The sequence below is a fragment of the Pinus tabuliformis genome, chromosome 9, assembly GCF_031772625.1.
Source record: "Pinus tabuliformis cultivar Carrire ecotype Pingquan chromosome 9, CPIR1, whole genome shotgun sequence".
Lineage (NCBI taxonomy): Eukaryota > Viridiplantae > Streptophyta > Pinopsida > Pinales > Pinaceae > Pinus > Pinus tabuliformis.
Window position 1 is genome coordinate 783,050,351 of NC_142307.1, and position 24,183 is coordinate 783,074,533.

The 24,183-nt window shown below is 38.0% G+C and overlaps 1 pseudogene; it reads right to left on the bottom strand.

Annotated features, from left to right (window-relative positions):
* Positions 1-17,484: 17,484 nt before the first annotated feature.
* LOC149151060 (ubiquitin-fold modifier-conjugating enzyme 1 pseudogene) lies at positions 17,485-17,823 on the bottom strand (annotated as a pseudogene).
* Positions 17,824-24,183: the final 6,360 nt, after the last annotated feature.

The following is a 24,183-nucleotide window of genomic DNA, read 5'->3' on the forward strand; positions in this document are numbered from 1 at the left end:
TCACAGAATGGCTAGGACTGCAAAGTTTGTCAGTGAGCATGGAGGGAAGTCAGAAATTATTCTAAGGGTGAAGCAGGGAAGTAATCCAATTTTTGGATTCCTAATGCCTGATCACCATATTCATATATACTTCAGGTTCCTGGTGGATCATCCTGAACTTTTGGATCCTGATAACAAAGTTGATAAGAAACATGTCGAGAAGGGCACTGTTCAAGGAGAGGGCCTCTCCCTTCTTGGATTAGTGTATGGTACTGGAGATGATGAAGATAAGGAATGGCTCAAGTCTCTATAGATTCAAAAGAAGGGGCATCCTCCATCCAAGATTGTTTTGTTGATAACACTGCTTGTAGTGCAGATAGTAGCATGGCTTTAGAGATAGCTAAATCTTCAAAAGGAAAGTACCTTCAAAATGATATTTGTAACAGTAAACTAGATGTATCTCTCGAGCATGATACTTCTATCATAGACCAACCATCTGTTTTAGAGGGTTCTATACATCCTTCAGGTGATAGTTTAGGAAGCCATGCTTCGCCTTCACATGAATTGGCGAGAAATAACAAAGAGTCAGTTAAAACTTCAAGAAATCAAGAACATAGAGAAATTTTACCAATATGGGAGCCACCATCATTTTTAAAGTGTGTAGTAGAAAAGATGGTTGAATTTATTGCAAGGATTGGAAAGGAATTCAAAGGTATTATTGTTACTCAAGATAGAGTGAAGGGACAGTTCCCATTTCTTTTGCCTACAAATCAGTATGATCCATACTATCTCAAAGTCCTTGAGGCAACACAATAGGGTAAGTTGCATGAAAAGGATTTGAGGTCAAACCAAACTTCTCCAACAGATGTTCGAACCAGTGAAAATTGAAAAACTAACCAACCTAAGAAAATGAATAATTCAACAGGCGATGAGTCATTACATGCTGCAGATGGTTCTTCTTCAGAAGATATCAACCCTATTCATGCTAAAAGGACACCAAATCTAGATAAAAAATACAAAATTCAAAATAGTACTTGGTGGCTCTAAGAAGGATGGATACGATCATGGGAGTGGAAAGCCTCTTGGTATGACTTCCGAAGCTATTGCTTCAGCTGTTAGAGCAGCTACAAAGATGCCGACAAGATTTTTGTGGTCTTTCTCAAGGTACCGCAGAAGTTAAGGATAGTGATAAGAAAGGTAGATGAGTGCTGAAACAGCTACTGTAATTGTGATGGCTCCTACCAGGGGTTCACGGAGGCCTCAACAGGGAGTAGCATCTGAACCTGGAACTTTACGTGGAGGGATTCTACACAAGATACTGAAAGGTATGTCAGAAGAGAGTGATGGGATTGGAAGTGCTGGTGTGAGTCCTAGTCAAGATGGTAATGCATCTCACTTCAATTCAAGCAGCGGTGGTATGTCGTCTCCATAGGCTAGGAAGAATTCTAGTCTCTGGTTCTGGTTCAAGATTTTTTCTTGATGGTTGTTTTCCACGTCAGTAGTCTGGAGATATTTAAGGTGCATCTGGATATATTATGAGGTTGGTTGATCCAAAAATACTGAAATATGATGCTTCTATTACAAATGTTATGGTAAAAGTTGCAGCCCTTGTTGCAGCTCATGAAGCAGACTCTTCTGAAGCTTTCCTATCACGTGAAGAGGAGAAGGCAGAAAAATTGAGAAAGAAAGAAAAAAAATTGTAGGCATTGAAACTTGCATATTGGTTCCAAGGATTCTTGTTTGTTTTGTCATGCTTACGATGAGAGCTGAAGGCCCAAATGAGTGCCCCTGCATCCACAAACACACACAAGTCAAAAATTGAAATCAAGCCTATCTGGAGTGTAGCGCTGCACTCTTGGATGTGGCGCTATGCTTCTAGACTATGGCGCTGTGCATATGCCTTTGGCGTTACGCGTAGGTCCATCCTATAAAACAAAGTTCTGCAGGTGCCCAGAATCGAGCAGAAGGTCTTTAATGCAACTAGTAGTGAGCCAAGCACTGGTGGTGGATATGAATATGGCGAAGATCGATCTGGAAGATGTTATAGGGGATTTGTAATGTGAAATGGTGGTAGAGTAAAACTGTTAAACGTTCCAGATGTCCAGCGATGACACCTTCAGCAAATAGACAACAAACTAGTTGTTTTATTAATGATTATTAAACAAGGTTTGTTGAACTGTGCTGGAACGTTTGTTGAGTTTATAAAATTTGTTTTCAGAATACGATTCAAATATGGTCACTATTTCTTCTTACTGGTCCAAATGGTGGTGGAAAGTCTAGTTTACTTAGATCCATTGGTTCAACAACATTGCTTGGCATTCATGGATTGATGCTTCTTGCAAAAATTCCTACTATCCCAACCTTTGATTCCATCCTGCTTCATATGGGTTCATATGAAAGCCCAGCCGATGGAAAAAGCTCGTTCCAAATGGAAATGTATGAAATGCGATCAATACTTTGTGAAGCTACAAACAAAAACCTTGTATTGATAGATGAAATCTGTCGAGGAACAGAAATACGAAAGGGAACATGCATTGTTGCAAGCATGATAGAGGAACTTGATGCCATTGGTTGCGTAGGCATCATATCTACTTATTTGCATGGCCTCTTAGATGTGTCACTGAATGCAAGAGATATTTTATATAAAGCAATGGGAACTGAAAAAATTAATGGGCAGACAAAACCAACATGGAAATTGATAGATGGGGCTTGTCAAGAAAGTCTTGCATTTGAAACAAGTCGATGTGAAGGAATTCCAAAAATATTATTATGAGAGCAGAACACCTATATTCATCATTGAAACAAGATAACACTAGAAGGTGAGCAAATAAAAGTAAGAGCATTACAAAAGGCAGTCAGAGAACATCCAAGGAGGGACAAGAACAACAGATCGATCAAACAACTCCAAAATTCGTGCAACCAAGTGCAAGTTGGTAGTCGAAATGAAGATTTTGTGGAATATAGTTCCACACCTGAAGGCGCAGATATAGTAATATTAATCCACTTGGCAAACCTTCACATAATTTGGGTTTTCAAAAACTATTTCTCATGGTCCTTGAGATAGTTTGGGATTTTTGTTGCAAATTAGTTTATAATAGAGTTTTATGATACGATTTTATTTTTTATTTTTTATTTCCTATGTTGAGGTAATAAAAATAGATTTGTAATTTAGTATAGATAGGATTACTTTTAAAATATAGAGGTTCGAATTTGCCAACAGAGAGGCTGCTTGGCACTATGTAAAGTTTTCTTGAATATCATTTTAATAAATTAGTTTTTTCCCTTTGGACCTGGGATCCATCATGGTGTTTATTATTCAGTATGTTTTTCCTGTAATTCACTTACATTTTGTTTTCTCTACCTTGTTACAACATTATCTAATAGATGTGTTAGGAATCCATCCCCTATGGTGCTCCTTTCATGATGATTTTGCTGTTAGATGTAATGGTTTCCTTTGCGGAGATCATCCTTTACTAGATGCTCTGTGTAGCAACCTCATGTTTCTCTTTCGTCTAATGCTACTACTGGAGATCCATCGCCTGTTTGATGGATGCAGGGCAAGAGGATTTCTCCCATCTCTTCTTCTCACATTTGCAATCTTCTATATGGCTAAACATGACACTTTATTTGCCCCAATTTTGCCGGCAGAAACTGGTATTGACTCCATAGCCCAATCGTCCTTTCTCTTGTTGTTTCGACCCAAAACCTTTCAAACAAATCCCCACACTCCATAACTAGCCTAAGATTTTCTCAATGTAGCCACATTTTGGCGGCAAAGAGAGAGCCCTCTCTGGTCTGGCAGGGCTAGATGCCAGATCAAAAGCTTGGTTTGTGGTTACCTCGGAACGACCTCTTCTCAGCCTTGATGTTCATTCTGACTGATAATCGGATCTAAACTTCACAATGGTTCTACAAATACATCGGTTTCACTCTGTTTTCCAGACCTTTTAGGAGGCTACTTTAAAGATCTCTTTATGCAGAAGGTCCTACGAGACATCATGAATGACCCTTTAGGACTGTTAGGATATTTCGACACATACGAAATAGTTAAGTATAAATTGGTCTAGTGTAGAGTTAGGTAAAGTGTGCTTCATTACTATGTACTTTTGTAACTTACAATCTAATGGTCACGATATGTTCTAGACATGAAGTGATTCAACAGTTCATTCTCTTGTCAGTATTACCGACACTTGATCTGTGGCTTAATGTTAGGTCCCTATACTGCTAGTGTAACCCCTTATTGTTATTAGTACAACCCTCTTATTATATTGTTGTGCCCATTTAGTCCCCATATTGTTATATTATGCCCCATAGAAACCCACTATTGTTATTATTGTGCACTTACATTTTTATTGTTATGTCAGCTCTGATTATATTGTGACCCCTTAGACTCCTATATATAGAAAGGAGGTCTTGTCATTTGTATCATCTAAGAATTGTTCATTTGTGTAATGTAAATGAGGTTGCCCCCTCAAAGAGTCTTATTTCTAAGGCGTTGATCTATGTTTTATATCCTTTTGTGAGATGGATTCATAACATTTGGTATAAAAGCTTTGGATTCTAGGGTTTCGCTACTCCAAACATGTCATCGTGGAATTTTTTCTATAACTTTCTTTCTACGATGTTTTAGAAGCTAAAAAAATAACCCATTTGAGAATAAATCTTGCTGAACCTCAGTCTAAATTTCATATCTTGTCTCGCTATATTTTGGGATATATGATCTGTGGAAGTTAGGGTTTTTGCAAGTTCCAGAATTTGATCTAAAACAGGTCATCATGGAATTTTCGCTGTAACGTTTTTTCTACAAAGTTTAAAAAGCTAAAGAAAAAACCCATTTGAGAAGAAATGGTTCTAAACTTCAGGTTCAAATTTCAGAGCTTGTGTCGCTACATTTTAAAATATATGATCTGAAGAAGTTATGGTTTTTGAATACTCCTGAATTACATCCTAACCAAGTGACTTTTGGAAAATCATCATAACTTTTTCTCTGAGCATCAGATTGAAATTTCGTAAGAAGTTACAGAACGTGTACGGACTGTGTTTTGTTTGGTTATAATTTTCAAAACCTAAGGTTGAAACAATGACCCGTGGCACATCGTACAAGTTCACTCTACTAAACTAGTCTATAATTAGGTCATCGTGGGATATTGGCAATAAATATTTTTTCACAGATCCAATTGTGATCAGATTTGTGGAGTTAGAAAGAGGATGCAGAGGGATATTACAGGGAAAAATTTTAGAACTTAAAGATCCGAAATTACAGAGTTATAGCCATTTCAACATCGAGCTCCTAAAATCAAGAAAAAGCAAGATGAGGAAGTTTGATGGCAAAGATCTGGTAAATTGGATACTACAGTTGGAGAAATATTTCGATCTACATGGTTTACCACTATTAAAAAAGGTATGTATTGCATCTAATTATTTAGAACCGAATCAATTTTTATGGTATAAAGGGCTTTGTTCTCGTAAACCACTTGTTACGTGGTCAATTTGCACAGAGGAAATGATAGAACATTATGAGGATACAAAAGGAAACACCTTCTTTAGCTAATTGATAAATCTCAAACAAAAGGGCTCAATGGCAGAGCACATTGAGGACTTTCAAAAATTGAATATAAGGGTAAGTGATATTTGAGAGAAGCGAAGGATTGATGTCTTCATAGGGATTTTAAAGGATAACATTCAACATGAGGTTAATCTTTGGTAACCTAATTCATTGGAGAAGGCATTTAGGTTGGCAAGAAAAATTGAAAGCGAAATTATGGAAGCAAGGAAGCCCACCACTCACAACTATAAATATGGAAGTGTTTTTTCTCCTGGCCTTCCACAACCTACAAGGCTCAGATTTTGACAAATTTTATATGGTTTCAGCACTTCTCGATGCCACGAACGCAATGGTGCTATTTGTGTCTCCATCAGATTTATGCATTTTTTGGTCATTTTTCAGTATGCTGGTGGAACCATGACTGTTGCAGAAATAGGGAGCAAAACCATGATCCATGAAGTTTTCCTGAGGAGGTAATTTTTCTCCATGTCGAAATATAGTCAACTTTATAGTCGTTTTTCACGGTTTTCTACAGGGATCGCAATGGCGAGGTTAGATTTGCCTTTGGAGTTGTAGATTTCCAGTCCACCCATGGAGTAGAATCTTTGAGGAATCTAGGGGGAATCTAAAAGATTCCTTGAGCCCTAGATTTTCAATTTCTCAGAATTCAAAAATTGGATAGTCAATTTTGCACTATTTGATGTCACAAAGTTGATGGTTCGTTCATATTTCTCATTTTCTCATTCTATTCTCCAACCACTTTTCTAAGTGGAATGTAGGTGTCAACATTCATATGCGAGTAGCCATTTTCATGTGATTCGATGCCGTGAGATCGATGGTCCGAGCATCTTCAACAACTTGACATCCGCTTCTTCAGATGGCCCCTGGTTGTGACATATATGTAGTGTGTTCATGTACTTCTTCTGTTATGTGCACAGATCCATGTTTGATGTTGATGAGGGATCTTGTTTATTACTTGTTTTCATGATTCATGCTTGATGTGATGAGGAATCGTCTATGTGATGTACTTGTGTCATGATTCGTCATGTTATGTTTTGAGATACCTTTTTTGTATGTTGATGGGATACTCAGGTTGTCGTCATGGATGTTTGCATTGAGATCCCTTTTATGCCATGTTGGCAGGATGCTCATCATGCATGAGTTTGTTTCATACTGATAGTAGTCTTTTGACTAAGAGTTCCTGTAGTGGAACATCTCTTGAAGCCACTCCTGCGTGAGGGAATTTTCCTTTTATGATAGCGACATCACTTCTATGTACATCATCACTATTGACAACACTTAATGCAGCGGCATACACCATCTTGACACTGGGGCCTGGAGATGTGGTCCGTCCTGGACGAATTCCATTATCAATGCTTATGTTTTTTATGTTGCTGATGATTGACATGTTCCTCTTCTTTACAACATGCAGATGTATTCATTAATGTTATTTTAAAAATGAAATTTAACACATCATGAAATTAAAAGGTATTGGAAGGGTCCTTCGTCACACTTGGACCTGGATTAGTTACGTTTGTGATAGCAAATACACTAAAGGTCATAATTGTGCTGAGAAGAAATTATTTTACATAGATTATGAAGAGGAGGAAGAAAATGATCAAGAAACATCAAAAGAGAGCATATACAACATATACATCAAAATCTCAAGATAGAAGGACATATCCAGAAGAAAAGGGTTCAAGAAGTGAAAGATCACATCAAGAAAGAGGAATTGAATCTGACCATATCTTGTAATGTGTTGGCTAGTGTCACCACTCCTCAAACTATCAAGATAGAATGACATATCAAGAAGAAAAAGGTAGTAGTGTTGATTGATACAGACAGTACCCATAAGTTTATTCATTGTAAGATAGCCAAGGAATTGAATTGCTTCCTATACCTAGCACCAAAGTGTCAAGTGATGGTTGCAAGTGGAGGAACCATAAATTGCTCTCGAAAGTTCCATAATATCAAGCTATTCATGGGAGAATATGTATTGAATAGCCCAATGCTTTCAATTCCAATGGGTGGTGTTGATGTTCTACTAGGAGTCTAATGGCTACAATCTTTGGGTACAATAGCTTTTAATTTTCAAGAACTTTTCACGAAATTTTGTGTGGAAGGAAAGGAAGTTGAATTAATGGGTATTGCAGGGAAACCGGGAAAGATAATCAACTCTAATGGTATGAAAAAGCTTCTAAATAAGGAACAACGAGGTGTAATTGCACAATTATGTACGCTAGAGGTTCCCACAACGAAATCATCTATTTCTCTAGATCTCCAAAAAGTCTTTGACATCCATTCCAAGGTATTTAAGACTCCAAAAGGCCTCCCACCTATTCTTGACCATGATCATGCTATTCATTTGATTCCAGTAAGTGTTCCTCGAAACATCAAGTTGTACAAATATCCCTATGCAGAAAAGAGAGAAATTGAATATATGGTTGTAGAAATGCTAGAGTCTGGTATAATTCAACATAGTCAAAGTTATTTCTTTGCTCCAGTACTATTGGTGCACAAGAAGGATGGATCATGTCGCATGTGTCCGGATTATAGGGAGCTCAACAAGCTCACTATTAAAGATAAATTTCACATTCTTATCATTGATGAATTATTGGATGAACTGCATGGATCAATTTACTTCACCAAGTTTGATCTTCGTTCAGGATATCATCAAATCAGAATGAAGACTGAAGATATTCTGAAAACATCATTTAGAAATCATGAGGGTCATTATGGATTTTTGGTATGCCTTTTGGCCTTACCAATGCACCTTATACATTTCAAGGTTTGATGAATTCCATTTTCGAAACCTTCCTTAGAAAATCTGTGTTAGTATTTTTCAATGATATGCTAATCTACAACAAGTCTTGGAAGGATCATGTTCAACATGTTGACAGGGCGCTCAAACTATTGGAGGAGAAACAATTATATGCAAAAAGATCCAAATGTTTCTTTGGAGTGCAAGAGGTGGAATATCTTGGTCATATTGTATCTCATGAAGGTGTTAAGGTAGACCCTAGAAAAATTAAAGCCATTAAGGAATGGAAAATCCCCACAGCCATAAAGCATCTGTGAGGATTTCTCGGGTTGACAGGGTATTATCGCAAGTTTGTTAAGAATTATGGGAGAATAACAACACCTCTAACAAAATTATTGAAGAAATATGAATTTTCATGGACTCCAAAAGCAACAAAGGCCTTTGAACAGCTTAAAAAAACAATGTGCCAAGCACTGGTCTTAGCTACGTTGGATTTCACAAAAACCTTTATTGTGGAATGTGATGCTTCAGGAAATGGAATTAGTGATGTTTTAATGCAAGATGAAAATCCCATTTCTTTCGGAAGCTGTCCAATCAAAGGAAAGTATTTACACAAAGCTATTTATGAGAAGGAAATGTTGGCAATACTACATGCACTTAAGAAATGGTGACCCTACCTAATGGGAAGACACTTCAAGGTAAAAACAGATCATGGTAGTCTTAAATACTTTTTAGAAAAAAGATTATCCTCTTAAGAGAAATAAAAATTTGTCACAAAGATGTTAGGTTATGACTTTGAAATCATCTACAAAAGAGGGAGGCAAAATGTTGTTGCAGATGCACTCTCAAGAAAGGATGAGGATGTGGAAGCATTGTTTTGTGTTATTTATATTATCCAACTAGATCGGATAAATGAAGTAAGGGATGAAGGGAGTAATGGTGAAGAAGTGTGGCCACTCATTCAAAAGTTGCAATACTACATGCACTTAAGAAATGGCGACCCTACCTAATGGGAAGACACTTCAAGGTAAAAACGGATCATGGTAGTCTTAAATACTTTTTAGAACAAATATTATCCTCTGAAGAGAAACAAAAATGGGTCACAAAGATGTTGGGTTATGACTTTGAAATCATCTACAAAAAAGGGAAGCAAAATGTTGTTGCAGATGCACTCTCAAGAAAGGATGAGGATGTGGAAGCATTGTTTTGTGTTATTTCCATTATCCAACTAGATTGGATAAATGAAGTAAGGGATGAAGGGAATAATGATGAAGAAGTGTGGCCACTCATTCAAAAGTTGCAGAAGATCCCAGTTCAAATAATATTTCCAAAATTTGACGAGGAAGGAAAAATCATATTGGAACCTGAAGCAGTCAAAGAAACAAGAAATCGACAGCTACGAAATTGATCAATTTCAGAGTATCTCATCAAGTGGAAGAACTTACACGCTGAAGATTCCACATGGGAGGATGAAAATTTTATACAGAATCATCCATAACCACTCAAGCGTTGAGGACAAAAAAATTTGAAGGAGAGGGGCATGTTAGGTCCCTATACTACTAGTGTAACCACTTATTGTTTTAGTACACCCCCCTTATTATATTGTTGTGCCCATGTAGTCCCCATGTTGTATTATGCCCCATAGAAGCCCACTATTGTTTTTTTCCCCATAGAAAAATTTGTAATTTTATTCATATGAAAAAATTACATTTTGTAGATGCTTAAGCATATGCAGTTGGTTGTCCCTGTAATCACAGGAGAAAAGAGATTACAATTATATCAAAATAAATAAAATAAATAAATTCGCCTATACTTTCCTGCCCTTCTTCCTCTTCTCCACCGTTTGCCAACCTTCAGAGTTGGAAGTTGGTGCAGTTATAGCAAGTTGGTTTTCCATTGTGTTTATTAATTGTTCTTTGTCAGATTCCGATCCTTCAGATCCATGACTTCATTTGATGCCACTTGCTTCCAGCTGAGGTTCTTGTTTTTGTTTCATATTGTCGGGCCCCAAATGTGAATTTGGTGTATTTTCTTCGTGTGTATATTTCTGCCCCATTTGTATGTAAGGTTCTGATTGGTTCCCTGTATGTTGTGTGTGGAGCATGATTGTTTAGAGGTCTTTGTTTCAGCCAGATGTATACCCCAAGAAGTTTGTACACCCCTCCATGCGGGGTGGTTCGGGGGGGCCTATCCCCCTCGGCTGGGGGGTCTGGGGGCCAGTGGTCCCCCGGCGAGGGCTCGGGGTAGTGCCCCCGAAGCTAAAAACAAATGTAAAATTGCCTTGTAAAAGTATAGTAATTTCTAGTAAATTTTGGCTGTTCATTAGGCGGATGATCTGACAGTAGAACTTATGTTTAGTATAGGGTTTTTTCCCTATAAGGCAACCCCGTCTCTTGGTATGAGGGCATTGTATTTGAGGCTGTGTAATAGATGTGTATTCTATGAGCGAGAAACAGAGAGGTGAGACTGTGAGAGAAAATAGAGGATATTACATCGGATCCGCTGTAGGTTGTGTCTCTTCATTTTGCTAGATAATAGAAAGGAAGAACTGCATATTCGGGGTGGACGTAGCCCAAACTGGGTGAACCACGTATATCTATGTCTCTCTTGTTTTATGCGTTTTCTTTGTTTATATTTCTACAATATTTTATGTGTTCCATTGCTCCGTAATATATAATTTTCTAACAACTGGTACCAGAGCCAAAGGTCTATTTGGCTGATAAACACGCAGGAAAGAAGGGTTCCTCGTTTGAGTGGGAGCAATGGCAGAAGATGGTAAGTTTAGGGTCGAGAAATTTAACGGCCAAGACTTCTCACTGTGGAAGATGCAGATGGAAGATTATCTGTATCAGAAATATCCGTACTTACCATTGGGCGGAAAAGCAAAGATGCCTACAGGTATGAAAGATGAAGAATGGAACCTTCTCGATAGAAAGGCACTCGGAACAATACAATTGTGCCTTGCAGCGTTAGTCGCCTTCAACATTTCGAAGGAAACAACGACAGAGGGTTTGATTAAGATGTTGGAGAAACTATATGAAAAAACCTTGGCCTCAAACAAGGTATTTCTTATAAACAGATATTTAATATGAAGATGTCGAAAGGTGGATCTATTGCAGATCATTTAAATGATTTTAATACTGTTACAATTTAGTTATGTTCTGTAGGGGTAAACTTTGATGATGAAGTTAGAGCTCTGTTATTCTTGTGCTCATTCCCAGAAAGTTGGAATGGTTTATTAATGGCCATTAGTAACTATGTGTTTGGATCTAGTACTTTAAAGTTTGATGATGTTGTCGGTGCTATCCTTAATGAGGAAATGCGACAGAAAAGCTCCAGTGAGACATCGGGAAATGATTTGAGTGTAGAGTATAGGGGAAGGGAAATGGAAAGAGGAAAGAGCTCAAGATATCACAGTAAATCAAGGAATGGAAAATCCAAGTCCAGATCGGGGATAGTGTGCTGGAAATGTGGAAAGAAAGGACACCTAAAGAAAGACTGTAGATCTCGAAAGGGAAAAGAAGGAGATTCACAGCAAGAAAACAATCATGAAGAAAATGTGACAGGTGAGGTGTTACAAGATGCTTTGATTCTTTCTTTTGAAAATATTACTAAATCGTGGTTGGAAGACTCAGGGGCCTCATTCCGTGCCACACCTGATAAGAAATACTTTCATGACTACGTTCAAAAAGATTTTGTACAAGTTCGTTTGGGTGATGATAAACCCTGTAAAAGAATGGGTAAGGTTCTTGTAAAACTGTAGAATGGAAACCAATGGCTACTAAAGGAGGTAAGGCATGTTCAATATCTAAAGAAAAATTTGATTTCAATAGGGTAGTTAGGCGGTGAAGGTTGTGTGACAACTTTCACAGATAAAGCTTGGAAAGTCACCAAAGGAGCCATGGTAATAGCAAAAGGTGAAATGGTTGGTACATTGTATTTATGCAATGGTATTTCTAACTCTGTTAATGCTTTAACTTCCAAAGGAGCAGATGCAGCATTATGGCATCATAGGCTCAGACACATGAGTGAAAAGGGGATGAAGATTCTTCACTCAAGGAATTTGTTGCCGGGTTTGAAGAATGTTGATTTGGACTTCTGTGAGAATTGCATTTATGGCAACCAGAAGAGAGTCAGATTTCTCAGAGTTGGGAAAGAAAAGAAGAATGAAAAATTAGAGCTTGTGCATACAGATGTATGGGGACCCACTTAGGTATCATCTCTTGGTGGTTCTCATTATTATATTACTTTTATTGATGATGCAACTAGAAAAACTTGGATTTATTGTATTAAGAATAAATCTGATGTATTTGATACTTTCAAGATATGGAAAGATTTGGTTGAGATTGAGACAGGAAAGAAATTGAAATGTCTTAGATCAGACAATGGAGGTGAATATTGCAACAAAGAGTTGATAGGTACCATTCAGAGCATGGAATTCGCAGAGAGAAGACAGTTCCAAGAACACCATAAGAAAATGGTGTGTCAAAAAGGATCAACAGAACAATCATGGAGCGTGCAAGGTGCATGAGATTGCATGTAGGATTGCCTTCATAGTTTTGGGGAGATGTTGTAGATACTGCTATTTATATAATAAAAAGAGGGCCTTCAAGTTCCTTGGATGGTGCTGTTCTGGAGGAAGCATGGACAAGTAATAAGGTAAACTACTCCTTTTTAAAGCCTTTTGGTTGTGAGGCCTTTGTCCATATTGATAAAGAAAATAGAACAAAGCTTGAGGCAAAGTCAAAGAAATGTACCTTTATTGGATATGGTGTTAATGATTTTGGTTATCGCTTATATCATTATGAAAATCACAAAATCATTAGGAGCAGAGATGTAATATTCAATGAAAAGGTCTTGTATAAGAATCAGTTGCAGGAAAAGAAACAGGAAAAAGAAAACAAGGAATACTCAGTTCTTGATGAAATCACTGAAAACGTAAAGGTGACTGAAAATAATAATAATCAACAACCACAACAACAACAATAGGCACCCCAAACACCTGTAAGTGGTGTTATAAGATCTAACAGGATAAGTAGACCCCTTGAATGATACTCTCCTTCATTATATTATTTATTGCTGACTGATTCTGGTGAACCTGAATGTTATGAAGAAGAAATGCAGGTTGAAAGTAGGAAGAAGTGAGAGGTAGTCATGGAAGAAGAGATGGACTCCTTAATGCATAACCAGACTTGGGACTTAGTCAGGTTTCCTGCAAGTAAAACTACATTACAGAATAAACGGGTTTACACGCTGAAGGAAGAAGATGGAGGAAAACAGAGGTACAAAGCTAGACTTGTGGTGAAGGGGTTTGCACAGAAGAAAGGTATTGATTTTGATGAAATATTTTCTCCTGTTGTTAAAATGATTTCAATCAGAACTATTTTAATTCTAGTGGAAGTTGAATATTTGCATCTTGAGCAGTTAGATGTAAAGACAACCTTTCTCCATGGGGATTTGGAGGAAGAGATATATATGCAGCAGCCACAAGGAGAAACTAGTGTGCAGGTTGAAGAAGAGCTTGTATGGCTTAAAATAGGTTCCAAGGTAGTGGTATCTAAAATTTGACAAGTTTATATCTGAACAAGGTTATACTATATGTCACTCTGATCATTGTGTTTATCTGAAAAAGAAAAATGATGGAAGCTATATTATATTTTTATCGTATGTAGATGACATGCTTGTTGTAGGATCTATCATGCAGGAAATAAATGTGCTCAAAAGAAAATTGGAAAATTCATTTGCAATGAAGGATTTGGGAGATCTAAAACAAATCCTTGGTATGAGAATAACTAGAGACAGGAAAAATCACAAATTAACATTGTCTCAGAATGAGTACATACAAAAGGTGTTGAAAAGATTTAACATGCACAATGCAAAACCAGTTAGTACACCTTTCGCTAGCCATTTCAAACTTAGTAAGGAAATGTGCCTAAAGACCCAAGAGGACATGGATTATATGTCTAAATTTCCATATGCATCAGCAGTTGGAAGCTTAATGTATGAAATGGTTTGCACAAGGCCTGATATTGCACATGCTGTGGGAGTTGTAAGCAGGTACATGAAAAATCCAGGAAAGGAACATTGGATGGCAGTGAAATGGATTCTCAGATATTTGAAAGGTACCACAAATCAAGCATTATGCTTTGGTGGTTCAAAAATTTCCCTACAGGCATATGTTGATGCAGATATGGCAGGTGACAGAGGTAACAGGAGGAGCACTTCAGGATATGTATTTACTACTGGTGGAATAGCTGTCACTTGGGTTTCAAAAATCCAAAGTGTTGTTGCACTTTCAACAACAGAAGCAGAGTATGTTGCTGCTACAGAGGCTAGTAAAGAAATGATTTGGTTACAAAGGTTTATGGGTGAATTGAGTAAGGAGCATGATATGGGCACGTTATACAGTGATAGCCAAAGTGCCATTCATCTTTCAAAGAACTCAACATTTCATTCAAGGACAAAACACATACATCTCAAGTACCATTTCATACGATCAGTGTTGGAAGATGGAGAGTTGAAGCTGGAAACGATACACACTAGCCAGAATCCTGCAGATATGCTAACAAAAGTTATAACCACGGAGAAACTTAGAACATGATTGGTTTCAGTTGGTCTTCAGGGATGACGATGAAGATGAGAAAAAGCCAGGTCCAAAGAGGAGTCATTGTCCAGCAAATGAAGTAGTGGTGGAGTTGCTACAATCATTCTCCAAGTGGGACATTGTTATGTGTGGAGTATGATTGTTCAGAGGTCTTTGTTTTAGCCGGATGTATACCCCAGGAAGTTTGTACACCCCTCCATGCGGGGGGGTGTGGGGGGTCCGGGGGCCAGTGGTCCTCTGGCGGGGGCTCGGGGACAGCACTCCCGAAGCTAAAAATAGGTGTAAAATTGCTTTGTAAAAGTATAGTAATTTCTAGTCAATCTTGGTCGTTCATTAGGCGGATGATCTGATGGTCGAACTTATGTTTAGTTTAGGGTTTTTTTCCCTAGAAGGCACCCCCCTCTCTTGGTATGAGGGCATTGTATTTGAGGCTGTGTAATAGTTGTGTATTTTGTGAGCGAGAAACAGAGAGGCAAGACAGTGAGAGAAAATAGAGGATATTACAGCAGATCTACTATAGATTATGTCTCTTCATTTTGCTAGATAATAGAAAGGAAGGACTGGCTGTTCGGGGTGGACGTAGACCAAACTGGGTGAACCATGTATATCTGTGTCTCTCTTGTTTTATGCATTTTCTGTGTTTATATTTCTGCAATATTTTATGTGTTCCATTGCTCCGTAATATATAATTTTCTAACACTGTAGGTTTTGTCTGCATGTCCTCTTCTTCCCGCCAGTCGGTATGTTGCCATACTTTGGGCTTTTTTTGTTGTTTCTTATTCCCTTTGGGGTCCTTCCTGGCTAGGGGACAGATGTTTTGAAGATGCCCTGTTTGCATACAGCTATAGCATCTGAATGATGTGTTTTCATAGTAAAGTGGTTGATTCCTCGGTGTATTATTATAGTTTAGTGTAATGTGATCAGGTAGCTCCTGACTTAGGTCCACTTTTACACATATTCTGGCAAATATGAAAATTCCATGCTTGACTCTGTCTCTATCTATTTTAAGGAATTTCCAGTGGCTCTTAAAACTTTGTGATGCCAGAAGTGTAGAGGGAGGTTATGTAGCCTCACACAAACAGGCAATGTTGAAATTTTCGTAGTATTTGCATCAAACTCAGGAAACCAGGGGTGGTGAAGAGGCCAGCATTACCCCAAAACCAAGGCCCTTGATTGATAATGTTTTCACGTTCTTGTTCTGTGTTGAATCTAACTATGAAAAAACCTTTTGAGCATAGGTGAATTTCACAGTCAGGTGACCATGTTGTGAGGATCCATTGATGCAAGACGTCGGATTTTGGCCAAAACCCATTAAATCTATAGATAATGGCATTTGTGGATAGATCAGTGTGTAGATTAGTTACCTCTGGCAAAGTTATTTGGATCGTTGGAGATTCCAGTTTTTGTTCCACAATATAGGGACCTGGAAGCTTTGATGCTGGTGCAGGTTTAGATTGTATTTTTTCCTTTCCTTTGACTGCATCGTGAAAGGTACCTGTATTTTTTGAATTGTCTCCATTGCATCCCCCTCACAGTCTTAGATTAAGAATTATAGTTGAATCGGTTCAGATACCATATTCCTTAAGTGTATGGATATCCTGTACACTGCATCCTGTATATATCATATTTGGTATTTTGTGGGGGTTACAATTTGAATATGGATTTCCTTCTTTAATTCTAGAATATTCAGCCCCTTTCTGAGCGGCATGCAGTGATGTCTGCCCCCTATTAGTTGGATGAATATTTGTATCTGGTCTTCGCTCATACTGTTTGGGTTTCTCTGTTTCCCGCTCCGTTCTATGATCTGGGCCTGTGATCCAGACCTGGAAGGAGACCTTTTATTGTCAGGCATCCAGATTTGGGTTTGGTATGGACTGTTTTGTTTATTGAGCATCAAATCCATTTAGTCAATGGGGTTCTGAGATTTTTCATTGCATTTTGTTTACCGTTCTGTTCTTCTTCAGCATATTTGGCTATGTTGGCAGTTATATATCCCCAAAACTGTGTTGCATGTTGTGATCCATGGCCAAAAGAAGGTTGTTGCCTTGTTGATATCAACTCAGATTCAAACTGCCCATCTGTCAATTTCTTATGGAGGCTTTGTTCTATTCCATTATAGCCCCCTTCTTGGGTTGCCAGTGCTTTGATGACACCGATCTCTAGTCCAGAAAACCACATAAAGAGGGAAAAACCCATGATCAGGCCAGGGTATTTATCTACATAACTCTGTAGTGGCTTACTTATCCCAAAAGGGACAATGCTTTCATCTCCATCATTAGCTACCGCAACGCACACTGACAAGGGTATGATCCGCAGGCATCTCAAAGGCAAAGCCAACTTATTAAAGCCGATCGATTTACCAGCTATAAGCTCCGACAGAGGGGCCACGACATGCAACAAATCTGGTCAGGTTTCCACCTCTGAGCTGCTTAGAAACCTTATCTTTAGCAGAGAATAAGAAAACCCTACTCTCGACGATGCATTATTAACGAGTGATAGTTGTGTGGATTTAGGTTTTTGGTTTAAGGACTCACTGGACGTTTTGCAGCCATAGGAAGATAGGATCAAATCCATTGTCATCGTAGAGAAAAACCTTCACCACTCCTTGGTAGTTTTCCCATCGAGCTCAGATAGTTTGATTTCGGGATCAGTGGCTACATATGTGATAGGAATATCAAATTGCAGATCGAATTCATATTTGAGGAGATTGTGAATGTACCAACACTTGCGAGTCCATCGAGTGCCATCTGCATTGGCTGAGATCCCGAACCATTCATAATCGTTGTCTTTGTTCATTCCCATGTATTTGATGAGGGATTGGTACTCTTCCTTCAGCCGTTGGGTCCAACCAGATCCATCCCTGGGGCCTGCTATGGTAGATAGCAGAGGTATCTTCTGCAGAGTAGATTTAGTGTTTGAATCCCATCCCTCCATTTTCTCAATCTCTTGCTCCGCTCTCCGGTTTGACAGTGATTTTTCAGGACTAGTTAAAGAAAGCACTTCGTATCATAGCCATTCCAGAAGCCCACTATTGTTATTTTTGTGCCCTTACATTATTATTGTTATGTTGGCTCTAATTATATTATCACCCCTTAGACTCCTATATATAGAAAAGAGGTCATGTCATTTGTATCATTCAAGAATTGTTCATTTGTGTAATGCAAAGGAGGTTGCCCCCTCGAAGAGGCTTATTTCTAAGGAGTTGATCTATCTTTTCTATCTTTTTGTGAGTTGGTTTCATAAAACAACACCCGATCGGTCCATGATCTCTATTTAAAGAGCATGGAGGTTCATTTGTAAGGTGACCATTCATGAGAGAAGATTATGTAAATTTTCTTTCTTTTACATTAATAAATTGGTTGAAGTGGTCGCATTGGCTCAAGCCTTGGATTGTTTTCCTCTTTGAGTGTTTTAACCACATCAAGAATACTGGTGTACTTCTATTTGTGAGTGGTGTCCTTTAGTGTTCTATCTAAGGAACTTACCCTGTAAATTCCTATAGGAACTGACTTGGCAGAATGGAAGGCAGGATGAGTAGGGCCTAGACAAGCACCTTGATCACTTGTATATACAAGTTCCTTTACTAAAAGTCCTAAAGGATCTGCACTCCTTCATCCTTCCAATCAAAATATCTGATCACTTCCTCATCCTATTAAATTGGACTAGTTAACTCAACCATAAGCCACCTCCATTTCAATTTAATCATTTTTGGTTGAATGATCAAATTTTTTTGGTCTGGTTCACTCAACTTGGCAGCTCCATTGTGAAGACTTCGCCCATCAGAAGATGGAACCAATCAACCTCAAGTTGTGTATGCTAAAAAAGAAGGTCTGACTATGGGATAAGAAAAAGAAGTGGGAAAAAATCCAATAACTGATCCAAAAATGGATCCTAGATAAACCTCTAAGTCTAAAAGACTTCATATAAGAGGTAAAAGGTGCCAAATGGCACAAATCCTTTGTAAATTAGAGGAAAACAAAAGTCACAGGCTACTCTCGGAAATAGTCTCATTGCAGAGATCTCCTCATTCTGAATCTACTGCAACTTGAATGGGCAAAAACTGACTTAGGATGCAGAAGTTATAACAAAATGAAGCTACCCTTTTTCCTTTGAAAAAAGAGGCAAAATTGCCTAAGAATGGGTCCTAAAAACGCTCTAAGTCTTCAAAGTCTTCTAAAAATCCAAAAACCATCGAAAAGGAGAAGTTAAGGAAATATAGGATTACACTATTGGGAGGCAAAACCATAGAGAAAACATTGAAAAATGGGGTTATCGGTAGTCAACAGAGAAATGAATAGGAGTTGGCAGATCTGGTTGAGAAACGGTTCGGATCCGATTAGAAAATCGTAATCGGCGATGGCAGGTGGAGGATATTGGAACATGTTATATGATTATTGCGACCGCGATATCGCAATTGACAATAACAACGGAGCACTTACCAAACGGCCCGGGGCTTATGTGATATGCGATTGCGACAAGTCGCATCGCAATATCACATCGGAGCCACCCATAGGAGCGAGGATATACGTTGTATATATATATATATATATATATATATATATATATATATATATATATATATATATATATATATATATATATATTCGATGCGATGGCCGGACCTGACAGGGCTATAGGCGATAGTTGATATATTTTAAAATCCGTCAAATGACATTTTGTTATGTATTTTTGCATATTTTGTTTCTTAAACAAAAAGCGAAGGGATGCACCGATGAGATGAATCCAGACCCAAAGGGGTTTCGAAATTCAAATGAATATTATTTCAAATCCGTCTAAAGCCATTTATGGTATTTTTCCATGTTTTAATGTATTTTTAAAATTCAAAGGGGAAACCATGGAATATGGCAGTGGCGACATGTGATAAGGGATTTCAGGTGGACTGGATAAGAATATAGTGCACATTTATGAATATTTTATACCTGATAAACAGATATTTGGCGATTTTTCCTGTGTTTTACATCATTTCTCTGTGTAAATAGGGAATGACTGTTTCTAGGGATTTCAAGCGCCGATGGTTCCATTCCATTATAGAATAGGTGGCCACCATCCCTAAGGGTGTTTAGCAATGATTGCTAATGCTTAGAGAGGGGATTTGAGAGGGCCAAGGCTGGAAGACAGAGAACCCAAAAGGGAAAACAAATAGACAGTGCCAATTGGCTTAAAAAGCCATGAATGTCAAAGACAGAGAGGGTGGTTGGTTGTTGGTTGTTGGGGATTTGTTGCTGAAAGTGAAGCCAATGTAGGAAGCTAAGGCGAAGGAGGCATCGTAGAAGAAAAAAGAGCAACTGAAGGAGTCACTTGGAAGTCCAGTGAAAAGACAAGAGGGCTGTAAACTGATAAAGCAAAAAGGAGCGAGAGTCGAAGAGCAAGAACCAGAGCTAGAGCCGAAGAGCCAAAGCTAGAGCCAAGAGCCAAGAGCCAAAACCAAGAGCCAAGAGCCAGAGCCAAGTGACAGAGTCAAGAGCCAGAGCTTCAAGAGCCATGGGATAAAATGGTGTCTGGACCCACTTTTTCTATGTAAAACAGTAGGAGTTGAGCCAAGAGCTTGTAAAAAGGACTTACACCATAATCCCAGAGAGCCTAGTTGAGTTGACTAGAGCTCACAGAGATGTAGCCCAAGAGTTGTGGGTGAACTCCTAATTAAATTGTTGTTTCTGTGTGATTGTTTATTGCTGCATTGTTTATTGTTATATGCATTTACATATCAGTTTAAGAACATCAACTTACAAGAAAGACAATATATTTTAAAGAATATAATCAATTTAAAACAAACATAAGAATACACTATATTGTCAAGCATATGATCAATTCTGTACTGGTTAATCAATAAGACTTGCGAATATTTAAAGCTTTGAGGGAGAAGTTCTTGTAAGTTAGAAAAGAAGCCTAAGTGCCCGATTTTTAGATCAGGTGGTATCAGAGCCTAAGTTTGGTTAACCACACCTTTAAGAAGGTTATATCAGAATTCTTTATTGACAAAGCAAAGATTGCTTGTCTAAAAGGTGTTTGAATAGCAAGAGGCTGATTGTATGCCTATTTTGTAGACTGACTACTTTTTGAGTTTGCAGAGGTAAAGCTACTAATAGCTCAGTCCGGGAAGAACAAATAGGAAGAAGGGATAAAGGCATTCTCCTATCCCAAGGACATCAAGGCAGTCCTTAAAGCACAAGAGGTTTGTTGCAAAAGGTTGCTGAAATAAGCTCTTTATTAATCTTGTTTGAAGTTCTTTGTTCATTGGCATAATGACAACTTCCTCATGTGTATCCTTGAATTCTCCCTTCTTCATCACAAGACTCTTTGATGGAGACTTGAATCAATTTTTGTTTATCATCATGGACAAGGTGAGAGAAATGTATGAGGATGGAAGAAAGAGTAGCATACTTAGAGAGTAGTTGAATTCCATGAAGGAAGAGAAGTAGTTGCTTTCTGACAGACTGCAGGAAATGGAGAGGCAACTTCATCTTGCAAATATGAACCTAAAAAGGATGCATCAGTTAGAGTCATAGCTCTTTGTTTTCAAAGAAGCGTTAATCAAGTAACAGCTTGAAGAAGAGGTAAACCATTCTAGTTTGTCTTCAAATTCTTCTAAGAATGCTTATATTAGTTCTTTTGAAAAACATACTAGAGGCATAGGTTCCAAGCTAATGTCCAAGATGGGCTGTGAAGGAAAGGGCTTGGAAAAGCATGCACAAGGTATTGTTGAACCAATAATGGTTGAGGAGAGGCCTAAGTATTTGGGTCTTGGCTATGGATAGTTTTACGAAGAGAGTTCCAAAGTTGCCATAAAGGCCATTGAAACAACTCCAAGAAGGGTTTGCATTGTAGAGTGTGAAGGTTGTATTCAAGAGGAATGCAATAACTTGAAACATCACTTGCAGGATGTAGGTGTTTAGAAGCACACACTTGAACTAGAGAGTTGTGGAAACTCTGACAGCCTTGAAGAGATTGATGGTGTTCGAAAGGGAGCCACTCCTTCATTTGCTTCACCTCCTCATGAAGGCAATAAAGGTGAAAGAGGCAGGCATAAATCTGATTCTAATCATATTCCTTTTGATTTTTTAAAGCATGGTAAATTTCCACATAAGCATGGGAAAATAATTGCATGTTCCTTTTGTGGTTTGGATAACCATCATGTTTATAGATGTTGGAAGAGAATGGCCACATACAGGAAACTTTTGAAAGAAAATAAGCAAAGAGCCAAAGGTCCATTGGACAAGGAAAATCATGCTGTCAAGAGGATGCACATGCAGTGTACTTACTGCCATAAGCAAGGACATCTTGCTGCAAAATGTTGGACCTTGAATCCAGCGAAGCTTCCACAAAAGTTGAAGAAAGTGGAAAGAAAAGATGGTAGAAATGGAAAGGAAGTTTCCATGAATGATGTGTGTCAAAATGATTCACATGTTGATGTTGATGTGTAGACAAAGGCAAGCCCTTTGAACTGGATTGGTAAGAAATGGTTAGATTTATTTTCCAATTAAGGATTGCATGTCTATTGATGCATATATTGGCATTTCTTTGTTGGTGAGATGCAAGTTGCAGGTTTCTACCAAGACGGTGAATGGAGAAAGGTTGAGTAGGGGACTCACTTTTTTGCTGTAACATTATATTTCATTTCAGCTTCAACAGTAAAATGTACTTTAGTGAAAGTTGAAGGATGAAATGCATGCATAAGCATGATATGCATGAACACAGGGATGCTGATTTTTTCATCGTATTTGAATATGTATGTAATTAACTTGAAGGGTTGATTGCTTTGATATGAACATGCATGCAATGTTGAATTGAAAGAAGTTAACTTGGTCTCCAAGATGGAGATAGTGATGAAATGTTTCATCTTTTGAAAAGAGTCCTAATGATATTTTTCTACATGCTTGACTTGAAGAATCATTTGTTTTAAAGGAATATTTTATGGGCTTGTTGTCTATTCCATCATTTGTATGCAGATGTAACACATGGAGGTGTTTACAAGATGTGAAATATGTTTCTTTTGTTGAAGCAGGAGTTTAGTACATCCAGTTATTGTCTATATGCCTGCTGTTGTTAACAGTTGTTGTTGATAGTTTTTCAAACAGGTACAATTGAGAGTTTGTGGAGCAGGTGTACTTCACATTTCTTTGAGCCACCTTGGATCAGTGATCAAGGCAGGGAAATTCAAACTACCTTCTGTGACCATTTTAGCGGAAGTTCTAAAGGAAGGCAAGGAGGAAGATAGTTCTTCTCGGGAAGACCAACACATATAGAGGGGAAGTGGTCAGAAACGTTTGTTAAACTTAGTATTCAATGCAAGTGTATGGAGGCTGAAAGAAGAGGGTGTTGTTACTCTCAGGAACTATTGAGATCAGTATATCAGTCTTTTGCAGACCAAAAGTTCTCTTAGTGGGAAGGCATGATCCAAAAATGGATCCTAGATAAACCTCTAAGTCTAAAAGACTTCATAAAAGAGGTAAAAGGTGTCACATGGCACAAATCATTTGTAAATTAGAGGAAAATGAAAGTCGCAGGCTACTCTCGGAAATAGTCTCATTGTAAAGATCTCCTCATTCTGAATCTACTGCAACTTGAATGGGCAAAAACTGACTTAGGATGCATAAGTTATAACAAAATGAAGCTACCCTTTTTCCTTTGGAAAAAGAGGAAAAATCCCGTAAGAATGGGTCCTAAAAACCCTCTAAGTTTTCAAAGTCTTCTAAAAAACCAAAACCCATTGCAAAAGGAGAATTTTTGGAAATATCAGATTACACTATCGGGAGGCAAAACCATAGAGAAAACATTGAAAACGATCTTATTGACGGTCGACAAAGCAATGAACAGGAGCCGTCGGATTTGGCCAATCAACGGTCCAGATCTGATCGTCAAATCGCAATTAGCGGTGGTAGGTGGAGGATAGTAGAACATGTTATATGATTATTGTGACTGCAATATCTCAATCGGCGATAACAATGGAGTGCTTACCTAACGGCCCGACGCTTATGTGATATACGATTGCGACAAGTCACATCACAATATCGCAAAGGAGTGGGGATATATATATATATATATATATATATATATATATATATATATATATATATATATATATATATATATCTGCGATGCGATGGTTGGATCCGACATGGCTATAGGCTATAGTTGATATATTTTAAAATCTGCCAAAGGGCATTTTGCTATGGATTTTCGCATATTTCATTTAATAAAAAAAAAGAAAAGGGATGCGTCGATGTGATGAATCCAGACCCGAAGGGGTTCCAAAATGCAAATGCATATTATTTC